We start from the raw sequence: 10,825 nt of genomic DNA, 5'->3' as shown, positions 1-10,825 counted from the left end.
ACCCACTCCAAAGATCTTGTAACTCTTTAGGCCACCATTAATTTTAAGTTGGAGCTTCAAGGTGGACCAAAGGCTTGAGCAGAGGAGCACTTCTTAACAAGTAAATGAGAGGGATGGTTATCTTCTTTACACTTCATTGCATGAGCCTATTGGCCAATTTGGTGATCCAAATGGCCAAACAGCCTTCATCCGGATCAAGTCCTAAACGAACTCTATCTCCATGTCGAGTCGGAGAAGGAGACCCACCCAACTGCTCCCCTAACTCTGGAATCTAGGAAACCCCATAGCATGCACTTTTGCACACACAATCCATTAATTGAATATACAATGATATTTGTAAATATCTAATTTGGCACTCCAGGGATCAATGTAGACCTAAAACCAGAACCAAAGAAGAACCTAGATGACTTATCTCCTATGTCTAGAATATTGGATTCTGGGCATAACCCAAAGAAGATACCCTGTCCACTTACTCTGCCCTTTATGCTGATGTGGACTGTCACTTGAAGAAGCTGGCATGTTTATAACTTTGCAAAAATATCGAAGCCTCGGTTATTCCTTTTTTTCTCCTAACAAGAAATTGCATAGAAGCTCTGTTGCGGCCAATCGCCTCGTCGTCTGATCCCGGGGAACGTGTGCCTGCAAAATGAGAAGTCCACACTGACCGGAGGCGCTCCGACGGGACCCTCCGACGGTCAAGTCAGAGAGTGATGGGCAACAGTGAAATGAAGACAGAGAGCTCAATCGAGAGAGAGAGAGAGGACGAGCCTTGTCTCTCATCGAGAAGTGGGAGATCCTGCACTGTTGCCTTCCCGATTTATATATGGAGCACGGTATGGCGCATTAATGGTGCGGACAAGTGAGGAATTGTCAATCACTGTAGATTGTCAGAGTCGCCGTGAAATGTCATGTCGCCGTGAGGCTGTCAAATCACCAGGGTTGACAATGCCCTCGGCGGACAATGCCCCTAGATGCCGTACCGCATGTTGCTGTCAGAACTGACAAGGTCTGGCGGCTGTACGGCGATCAGAGGAGTCGACCGACTTAGGTCGGTGGTCAGCTGTGGGTCGGACCCCTTCGTTGGTCGGCGAGCCTTGCGTGAGTCGACCATCAGACTTCTAGGTTCAGTCGGTCGGAAAAGCATGCCCGGCAGACACATCCTCAGTCGGTTGTAGGCCGTTAATTGGCCGGTGATGGCGTCCGGCGGTCGGCCGTCGGTCGGCCGGTCGGCCAGTCGGTCGGTCGGCCGGTCGGTCGAGTCGGTCGGAGTCGGTCGGTCGGTCGGCCGGGTCGGTCGGGTCGGCCAGTCGACGGAGTCGTCCGTTGGGGTCGTCGGTCGAGTCGGTCGGTCGGCCAGTCGTCGGTCGGTCGGTCGGCCGGGGTCGGAGTCGGTCGGAATCGGTCGTCGGTCGGTCGCCAGTCGACCGGAGTCGTCCGTCGGGGTCGTCCGTCGGGGTCATCGGTCGGAGTCGGTCGGTCGATCGGTCGGTCGGTCGGTCGGTCGGTCGGCCAGTCGACCAGAGTCGTCCCGGGGTCGTCCGTCGGAGTCGGTCGGTCGGCCAGTCGGTCGTCGGCCGGTCGGCCAGTCGTCAGTCGGTCGGTCGGTCGTCGGCCAGTCGGTCAGTCAGTCGGTCGGCCGGTCGGATCGGTCGGAATCGGTCGGTCGTCGGTCGGTCGCCAATCGACCGGAGTCGTCCGTCGGGGGTCGTCCGTCGGAGTCGTCGGTCGGAGTCGTCCGTCGGGTCGTCGGTCGGTATATCCCAACAGTTGCCCCCCCACTCTTGAGCCCGATGTCGTGTTGGCTCGCGTGAACACGTGGGCGACGGTCCGGACGAAAGGAGTGGTTTCCGTCTTTTCTTGCCCCGACTCTAGCGATCACATCAACGAACGATCCAATATCGGTCATCCCGACTGTAGATCGAGCATGCACGTCAGGGTCGGAGGTCGGCCAACCTCCGAACGTTGCTGGTCGACATGATCATTCCGCAGAATCTGATAGTCGAGTAGCGTCCGACGTATTCGGATAGGATAACGATGGCAAGTCGAATATCCATTGTCCGCCCTTGGTCGGACGTATGCGTCGGGATGTATGATAAACGGTGGCAAGCCGATATCCTTCGATCGGTCGTGACCAGATCGGTATGTCGCGAATGCGACTGCGGTCGTCTTGGCATTTTGCCTTTCTTAGTCGAAGCTAAGTCGGCAAGTTAGCCAGCCGCATTAGTCGAAGCCTTTTGCCTTCAGAGGTGGGGCCGTCGTAGATATTCCGCTCCTTCAATCTCCGTTGTAGAATCCGATATGTCCTCGATGATCGAGACGTAGATTGAGCATTGGTTCGGCGATTCGTCGATCAGGCCGACGACGGAGTCGTAGATTCGGCGATCGGCAATCGAGCCATGTTGGTCGGGGCCTTTTGCCTTCAAAGGCTGAGGTCGTCGATTTCGGTGATCGGTGATCGAGCCGTTGATTCGGCGATCGATGATCGGCCATGTTGGTCGGGCCTTTTGCCTTCAAAGGCTGAGGCCGTTGATTTCGGCGATCGGTGATCGAGCCGTTGATTCGACGATCGACGATCGGCCCATGTTGGTCGGGGCCTTTTGCCTTCAAAGGCTGAGGTCGTTGATTTCGGTGATCGGTGATCGAGCCGTTGATTCGGCGATCGACGATCGGCCATGTTGGTCGGGCCTTTTGCCTTCAAAGGCTGAGTTCGTCGGTTCGACGATCGATGATCGAGTCATGTTGGTCGGGGCCTTTTGCCTTCAGAGGCCGAGGCCGTCGGTTCGGCGATTGACGATCGAGCCGTTGATTCGGCGATCGACGATCGGCCATGTTGGTCGGGGCCTTTTGCCTTCAGAGGCCGAGGCCGTTGATTCGGCGATCGATGATCGAGCCGTTGATTTGGCGATCGACGATCGACCGTGTTGGTCGGGGTCTTTTGCCTTCAGAGGCGAGGCCGTCGTAGATTCTCTGCTCCTTCGATCTCTATCAGGATCTGCGCATGAGGAGCGGGGAGAGGGGTTAGGAGTCATACCTGCGATGCGTCGGTCTCGGACTCCATTGTCGGGCAAGACCCATCTATCGGTGGAGGGCCTGCATGGGCCCGACCTTTCTTCTATTTTTCTTTTCGGCCCGTGCCTTAAGTCAGGCGCCGGTCGGAAGCTCCTTCGTCCGTGCGCATGTACTTGTACGCGCGCTCCAGCAGTTCGGCGTATGTTCGGGGGAGGGTTTTGTCCAGGGAGTAGGTGAACCGGGATGTCCTTAGCCCCCGTTTCATGGCCGAGATGGCCATGTCTCCATTGAGGTCCCGGACCTCAAGCGTGGCCGCGTTGAATCGCGTCACGAAGTATCGTAGAGTCTCATTTTCTCTCTGCTTGAGGGAGAAAAGACTGTCCGAGGTTCGCGGCGGCTTCCGACTGGTACTGAAATGGACCACGAAGGAATGCTCGAGCTGCCCGAAGGAGTGGATACTTCCCGATCGAAGACCGGAGTACCAGGCCCTGGCAACTTTGCGGAGCGTGGCGGGGAAGCCGATGCAAAGGAGAGCGTCGGTTGCCCCTTGGATCGTCATGAGAGATTTGTAGCTTTTCAGATGGTCGATTGGGTCGGTGGAGCTGTCGTAAGACTCCACGTGCGGCATCTTGAACCGACTGGAGATCGGTTCGTCGAGGATGAGTCGGGAGAGAGGTTGGGCGGTCTGAAAGTCGACGTCGTTCGCGGACTTCTGGCCGTCCATCTGCAACTGCGCAAGCCGACGGTCGATTTTCTCGAACCTGCCTCGTAGTCGTCCGCCCGTCGGTGCTGGGAGACCCCAGGAGTGGAGTCCCCGGAAGATTCCGAAGGGAGGCGGACGGCGTTCGCGGCCGCTTCTCCTTCCTCGCCCGTTTCAGCAGGGAAGGAGAGGGCTGCCGGGACCGTCGGTCGTCGCGCCATGGCCGTCCCTGCTCCTCTCCGTGGGAGCGCTGTTGAGGGCGCTCGCGCAGAGGCGACGGGGATCGGTGCGGTCGTCGGCGGTTGCTCCTGGAGGGCATTGGACGGGCCGCCGGTTGTTGCTGGAGGCTCTTGACTGCATCCGTCAGTACGATCATCTACCGTACGATGGCCGCGATCTGCGCCTCCGTGGTCACTGCGGGGCGTGGAGAGCTAGGCTCCGCCGCCGACGGTGGCGGGGAGGCCTCTTCCCGGCGGGAAGAGCGCCTCGCCGACCCGGTGATCCTCGATCGTTGGGCTCTTGTCTTCGTCATCGTTCCCCCTACCTGGCGCGCCAATCTGTTGCGGCCAATCGCCTCGTCGTCCGATCGCCGGGAAGCGAGCACCTGCAAAACGAGAAGTCCACTCTGACTGGAGGCGGCTCTGGCGGAGACCCTCCGACGGTCAAGTCAGAGAGGTGACTGGGCAACAGTGAAATGTAGACAGAGAGCTCGATCGAGGGAGAGAGGGAAGAGAGGAGCGAGCCTGTGGTCTACCAGTCGAGAAGTGGAGAGATCCCTTGCACTGTTGCCTTCCCCGATTTATATAGTGGAGCACGGTATGGCGCCGTCATTAATGGTGCGGACAAGTGAGGAATTGTCAACTCACTGTAGATTGTCAGAGTCACCGTGAAAGTGTCATGTCGCTGTGGGCTGTCAAATCACCAGGGTTGACAATGCCCTCGGCGGGACAATGCCCCTAGATGGCCGTACCGCATGTTGCTGTCAGAACTGACAAGGTCTGGCGGCTGTACGGCGATCAGAGGAGTCGACCGACCCTAGGTCGGTGGTCAGTTGAGTGGCGTCGGACCCCTCCGTTGGTCGGCGAGCCTTGCGTGAGTCGGCCATCAGACTTCTAGGTTCAGTCGGTCGGGAAAAGCATGCCCGGTAGACACATCCTCAGTCGGTTGTAGGCCGTTAATTGGCCGGTGATGGCGTCCACCGGTCGGTCGCCAGTCGGTCGGTCGGTCGGTCGGCCGGTCGGTCGGAGTCGGTCGGAGTCGGTCGGTCGGTCGGCCGGTCGGTCGGTCGGTCGGCCAGTCGATCGGAGTCGTCCGTCGGGGTCGTCCGTCGGAGTCGGTCGGTCGGCCAGTCGGTCGGTCGGTCGGCCGGTCGGCCAGTCGGTCGGTCGGCCGGTCGGTCGGTCGGTCGGCCAGTCGATCGGAGTCGTCCGTCGGGGTCATCGGTCGGAGTCGGTCGGTCGGCCAGTCGGTCGGTCGGTCGGTCAGTCGGTCGGTCGGTCGGTCAGTCGGTCGGTCGGCCAGTCGACCAGAGTCGTCCGTCGGGGTCGTCCGTCGGGGTCGTCGGTCGGAGTCGGTCGGTCGGTCAGTCGGTCGGTCGGTCGGTCGGTCGGCCAGTCGGTCAGTCGGTCGGTCGGCCGGTCGGAGTCGGTCGGAATCGATCGGTCGGTCGGCCGGTCGGTCGGTCGGTCGGCCAGTCGATCGGAGTCGTCCGTCGGGGTCGTCCGTCGGGGTCGTCCATCGGAGTCGTCGGTCGGAGTCGTCCGTCGGGGTCGTCGGTCGGTATATCCCAACAAGCTCTAAACCGTATTGCTCTCGATGGAGCTCCTTTGATGGCTTTGCTGACGTGGTCTTTCATATAAAAGTCAAAAATAAGCTGTGCACTTCATTTTTGTTAGTTCCTTTTTATTACTATCTATTTCTATTTCTTAAAGCAGTAATATATACGTTACATGATCGAGCTGGATCAAGATCAAGATCTGGGAACATAGATTTTAGCCTAACATTTAGTGGATTTTATAGATGTTAATCCTGCTTATTCACCAGTGCCAAATCCAACTTCAGATTGATTCCAATTTTTGCAGAAATTTAGTCAAGCTATAATTTTATGGTTAACACTACATTTTCAATGTTTTATTTTATATATTTTTTTTCTCAATCAACATGTAAATTGATCTGGAAAATCATGGCTAGACTTGTGTATTATGTTATGGTCTTCACAATGGTATAGATTTGAAGCATCCGACCTAATGCCAGCTAAACATTATTTGCAAAACATAAATATATACTCACTTGAAAATAACCATCTTATGCTCATTCTGGGCATGAACTATTCCATATCTATCTCGAAATTGTTTACGCTCGTTTCGATTATACCTCTTAAATTAATTTTATACTATCTATTATATTATATAATATTATGATATGATAATGTACATTACATAAATAAAATATAATAGAATATGGAAGGATCCAAGCTCTAAAAAACTTTCAGTTGGCAAGGCGACATGGCATTCTTGATCCCGGGAAGGTAAAAAACACCAATGGGATTTTCTTGGAAGCAGAACGCTGCGCTGCAATACTCGTTCGTGGAAACTGTGTGGTCTCATCTGTCTATATTTCCTGCGGTCGGCCTGCCGGCCTCTAACGTGAAACAAGGGTCACTCCATTCGCGAGTCATGCAGGTTCTAATATTCCTATGTTAGCGAACGTCATACGTAAAGGTCTCCATCTTCTGGAAGAGTAAATATTAAAAAATCTTCCCCTGCTCTAAAACAGGGTAAAACTACCATAAAAGTTCCTCGAAATCATGGGGAATCCACCCCAACCAGACCAAACAAGGCAAATGCCGTTATTTAACTGCTAAGCTTGTCCATTTATGAGGTGTGTTCCATGCTCTTGAGTGCAAACACTGGAGAAGAGACCTTGATCAACCACAGCATTAGTTCTTGCCACTTGGCTTATTGGTGCTCTCCATGGATTCATCCAAAACTTCAGGGTCAGCCCCCAAGAGGGGAGGCGTCATGAATAGTATTCTCAAGCTACTCTGCTGCTGCGATCCACCAGCCGACTAGATGATATTGATGAATTGAAGGTCTTTGATGTGTGAAAGTGCTCATGGATGGTGGCAAGAAATAATATGGGGTCAGTTCTTTAGTTTTTTATGTTAGATGTTTGCTTAGTGATTATGTATTCAATAAGATAGAGTACATGGATGGATGGCCTCTCCTGCTGGAGGTCTGCTTTCTTTAGGTGTGTTTATGTGCCAACTCATGTGATCGAAGGATGAGCTATTCATGTATTCTATAATATAGGGTAGGATCGTTCATTTAAGTGTCCGTGTGATGTTCCTCTTTCAAGTATATATGCCACCTCGATTGAGCGTGACATTATTCCGTTTGTTTTATTGGTACATTTGATATATCCTTGTTTGAAGACTGTTTGTGATACTTTATTCAAGAGAATACTATTGAAATGAGCTGTAGATCTCTCTGATTAACAATGCAATCTTCTAATTAGAAAAAAATATATTTGTATAATTCTTAAATTATAGATCCCTTTGATTAGGAATGCAATCTTCTAGTTAGAGAAAAATATATTTGTATAATTTCTAAATTGAGCCCTTGAAAATTAATAAAAAGGATCCTTTTGGTCCTAGAGAAAGTAGGACTTTTTCCTCTGAAATCCTAGTTCTCACCTTCTCTTCTATTTTTTTTTATTTTTCAACAAATACTTGGTGATATTTTCCCTTCTAAAGAAATTAGCGATGGGTGGATACTATGGTTTTTCTCAATATTTTTGGCATTTCTTGCATATCGAGCCATGACCCCGGACACGAAGTTGTGATTTCATTTTGAGGATTGGGTTCGGGTCGTTGTGTCGTTCTTTATACTCACTCCTAGTTGACGAAGGAATGCTTTTATTTTATCATTTTTTAATACTATAATTTTAAAGATTTTTATAACTCATCCCTTGATTCTTTTCATTCCAATTACCAGATTTCTTGTTGCTTGCGGCGGCAAAAGGTCCATTGATTTCTGTGATAAGTATGAAATTAGAAGATTTATGGTTGTCTTTGAGGGCATGAAGAAAATGATTTGCCTCCCCGATCCAAAATCCGCTTGTAACGTAACCCTTCTTGTTTTCTTCCCTACTTATGGGTATTGTTGTCCTGGAGGACGCTATTTTTCACTCTAGTTTGTGATGCATTCTTTGTGTATGGAGGAATTAATGGAATTATGGAATATGTGGTTTTCTTTGCTGAAATACTTATGCTCTTCAAATATTCTTTTCCAAAGTATGACTGCGTTCTTCGAATTCCTTGGATGAGTTTTCACCTCCCTAATCCAATTAATAAAAAGAAAGGTTTGTTAGTCAAAGGAAGAACAGTGCTACTTGTCATGGCCGTATTCATTGTTCATTCTTCCAGCATCTTCTTAACTGCACTAAACCTTGTGAATTATGGGAGCCTTCTTCATCTGGCCAAAGAAGGCAAATCCTATTATTGATTAAATGCCAAGCTCGTCTATTTAAGGCATGGGTTCCAATTTTATCAAACCATAGAGATGAAACTAGAGAAGAATATACAACCTCATCAAATTCTTGCCTCTTAGCTTGTAATTGGTATTGTCGATGGATCTAGAGGATGTGCCCTGTGGATACAAGGTTGCCATGGTTGGGTTAGATCAATATATCACCAAGAATGCAACTCTGACAAATGAGAAGGAATTAAGTCGATGCCCATCCAATAAGAGGCATGCATGAAATTTTTTGTTTCTCCTGTTGTACGTGTAGCAGTTCAATGCAAGGTTGCATCTGACCATCCCAAGCTCGTTGAAGGTTTAAAACGTCTGGCCAAATCAGATCCCATGGTGGTCTGTACAATAGAAGAATCTGGCGAGCACATTGTTGCAGGTGCTGGGGACCTCCACCTTGAGATAGATTCGCTTGAAAGATCTGCAGGAGGATTTCATGGGGGGTGCAGATCATTGTGGTCTCTTTTTCCGGGAAACTGTCCTTGAGAAATCTTGCCGGACTGTGATGGGTAAGTCACCAAACAAGCACAATCGGCTCCATATGGAAGCACGACCCATGGAAGATGGGCTTGCTGAGGCCATTGATGAAGGGCGTATTGGCCCACGGGATGATCCAAAAAGGAGTTTGGTTGGGACAAGGATCTTGCTAAGAAGAACTGGTGCTTTGGGCCTGAAGCCACTGGCCCTAACATGGTCGTTGATATGTGCAAGGGATCGAGTACAGTACGTACCTTAATGAAATTAAGGACTAGATCTGTTGTGGCTGGTTTCCAGCGGGCATCATCAGGAGGAGCATTGGCTGAAGAAAACATGCGTGCGCGCAATATGCTTTGAAGTATGTGATGTGGTTCTGCATGCTGATGCTATTCACAGAGGTGGTGGTGATCAGATCATTCCAACAGCTAGAAGGGTCATATGTGCATCACAGTTGACGGCTAAACCAAGGCTTTTGGAATTGGAACCAGTTTAATTACCTGGTAGAGATTCAGGCTCCCGAGCAGGCAGGCACTTGGGGGCATCTATGGTGTTCTTAACGAGAAGCGTGGCCATGTATTTGAAGAGCTACAAAGGCCGGGTACCCCTCTTTACAACATCAAGGCTTAATTACCTCCCAGTTATCGAGTCCTTTGGGTTCTCAAGCACTCTGAGGGCTGCAACATCAGGTCAGGCATTCCCTTAGTGTGTGTTTGATCTCTGGGACATGCATGATGTCTTCTGACCCATTGGAGCCTGCAAGTACTCAAGCAGCACAACTTGTGAGTGACATCCGGAAGAGGAAAGGCTCGAAGGAGCAGATGACCCCATTATCCGAATATGAAGAAGACAAGCTCCAAGTCATTACCACCGAGTCTGTTTGCAGGTAGTTAATTACTGTAGTCGGTTTCTGTCATGTTTGCATTTTTATTTCTAGATGTGTTATCTGTCTGAGTTTGCCGTGAGGATGCTTTATACATCTTTACTGGTTTAGTTATTTTCCAAGATACTTTGTAAGACGAAGTTTGCGGGTTAGAGAATTTATCCATTGATGTCCAAAAAAAAAAAAAAAAAAAATGTCACGCTCAATTGAAGTGGCATACATACTTGAAAGAAAAACATCACAAACACACACTTAAATGAACAATCCTACCATATGTTATACAAAATCTACTCTGCGTTGTGGAATCCATAACTGATTCACTCTCTCGCTTGAGTTGACACACCTAAAGAAATGTAGCTCTCCAAACAGGGAGGCTACCTGCTACCCTATAAAATACTACATGAACCACCAAGCAAACTTATAACATAAGCAGTTAAAGTGATCGGTACTGTCACCTTCCAATCCATGACAAACATGCATAGGAGCTTCAGAATAATCCTCATGATGCCTACACTCTCTGGCCCCGCCCCCCGAGTTGGACAAACAGATACCTGTTTCTTACCCATCCAGATAACAGTTCTTTGCACGCTCTTCACATACAAGTCTATTTTCTGACCTGGGACATAGTTTGGTCCCATGATCCGTACCTTCATACCTGTAGCGACCCTTCCAGAGAAAACCCGACCAAATGCAAAGAACCTACCCTTAATCAGAAGCAGGAATCATCTTTGAAACATCTAGCACAAGAGGGCCTTCTGGGTCACAACCTGGAGCTTGCCGGAGAACAGTTTCAGTTTGGACACACACCCCCTCCACACAGTCAACAACAACTAATGCACCATCAGTAATACGGAGAGCAGCAGTGACCTCAGAAGAGAAGTCGACATGCCCAGGTGACTCAACCAGGTTGATGAGATACTCATTTCCATTTCTCTCTCCCTTGTAGTTTTTTAGAGAATCATCACTCATCTCATAGTAAAGAGATATCCCTGTAGATTTGATTGTGATACCTTGCTTTGCTTCATCCTGGCGGGTGTCAGTCATCCTGACATCTCCAGCAACTTCCTGGGCAATGATTCCAGCAGCCGCCACCAGAGAATCAGTGAGAGTAGACTTGCCATGATCAACATGTGCTATGTCAGACATGTTATGCTTCATGTCCATAATCCTACGGAGCTCTTCAACTGTGAACTTCACCATCTCGCAGTTGGTTTTGGAGGGAAGATG

General features: G+C 50.1%; 1 pseudogene; it reads left to right on the top strand.

The window, feature by feature from the left end:
• Nucleotides 1-8,348: 8,348 nt before the first annotated feature.
• On the top strand, nucleotides 8,349-9,605 carry LOC105053325 (elongation factor 2-like; annotated as a pseudogene).
• Nucleotides 9,606-10,825: the final 1,220 nt, after the last annotated feature.

Source organism: Elaeis guineensis, chromosome 10 (genome assembly GCF_000442705.2).
Source record: "Elaeis guineensis isolate ETL-2024a chromosome 10, EG11, whole genome shotgun sequence".
Lineage (NCBI taxonomy): Eukaryota > Viridiplantae > Streptophyta > Magnoliopsida > Arecales > Arecaceae > Elaeis > Elaeis guineensis.
The sequence above is the reverse complement of the archived record's forward strand: the minus strand, read 5'-3'. Positions and strand labels throughout refer to the sequence as shown.